The 1258-nt window shown below is 41.0% G+C and overlaps 1 pseudogene; it reads right to left on the reverse strand.

Annotated features, from left to right (window-relative positions):
* Positions 1 to 14: 14 nt before the first annotated feature.
* LOC125602854 lies at positions 15 to 1245 on the reverse strand (annotated as a pseudogene).
* Between the last annotated feature and the right edge of the window lie 13 nt (positions 1246 to 1258).

Below are 1258 nucleotides of genomic sequence, written 5' to 3' on the forward strand. Positions count from 1 at the left end.
GTTTTCCCATGAGCGGATGTATCCATTGGGCAAATATGGGTTCGATCAAGATTTGTTTTTCGGGAGTACCAAAAGCAAGCATGACGTCATTATGAACATAAAGTCCACAAAGTATGGAACCCTAGAAGAGGCTGCCCACTTAAATGGATATGATAGCTTCTTTATGGTCTTAACATTCTTGCCAATTACGTTATCCTCATTCTGTTCTGGATTGTAATCTCAATAAAAATATAGCTCCATGAGCAAGCGCCTGTCATGATGAATCCTGCAATGTATTGGTGATGGGTAATATAACGCAGCTTGAGTCGTAAATCTTGCCGCTAGAACGCATAAGCAGGTAAAGAGTACATGTGTTGACTACCAAAGAAGTAATACTCCTAAGGAGGCTAGCAGGCCTAATTGAAAATGAATCGAATTATTGATTGTGTCATAAAGACCCTTATCCCACGCCCCAACCGTCCTCCCGGAGGAATATGTGCTTCTAACAGATCTTTTATAACTGTGTTCCGATTCCAAAGTTATTTCTATACATATGACCCGCAATGAGGAAAAAATTGCGATAGCTAGATGATGATGTGCCATATCGGTTAGCCATAACTTTGCGTTTTGTGGATGGAATCCCCCAGAAGGGTTAGAAATCAGTTCCTGATCCTTGGAGGCCAAATAAATTACTACTTGAATCGGGGGTTTTGAGATACATGATTCCACTGGCCCGTAAAAGTGGGCCTAACCCTTGGGGATGCGGTAATACACTTAAGAAATTATTCCATCGAACATATTCCCCCTGGATGCAGAATAGCGACATGTACTAAATGACCTGTCCAAGCCAAGGAGCTTACCCCGAATATCCTGACAAATGATGATTCAGACGAGATTCACATTTTTGAACCATGAAACTCTGGTTTTCCATTTTGGTTGTAGGTGTAACCAACCCCCTATTAAGGATAGGGCAGAAAGAAATAATAGAAAAAGAGCTCCAGTATAAGATCTTCATTAGTACGTAACCCGATTGTATACCACCACTGATAACACCAGAATAAGCTATATTCACCGGGCCAAGAGCACCTCCTCGAGTAAATGCTTCCACAGCCGGTTGACCAAATGAGATCCCAAATACATGAGCAATCGGTCTTACATGTAAAGGGTCTTGTATCCATGTCTCAAAATTTCCTTGCCAAGCTACATGAAACAAATTTCCGGAAGTCCACAGAAAAATTATTGCTATTGCCCGAAATGAGAAGCAAAAATATCTGATAAA

The sequence above is a fragment of the Brassica napus genome, unplaced genomic scaffold, assembly GCF_020379485.1.
Source record: "Brassica napus cultivar Da-Ae unplaced genomic scaffold, Da-Ae ScsIHWf_3010;HRSCAF=3797, whole genome shotgun sequence".
NCBI classification, from domain to species: domain Eukaryota; kingdom Viridiplantae; phylum Streptophyta; class Magnoliopsida; order Brassicales; family Brassicaceae; genus Brassica; species Brassica napus.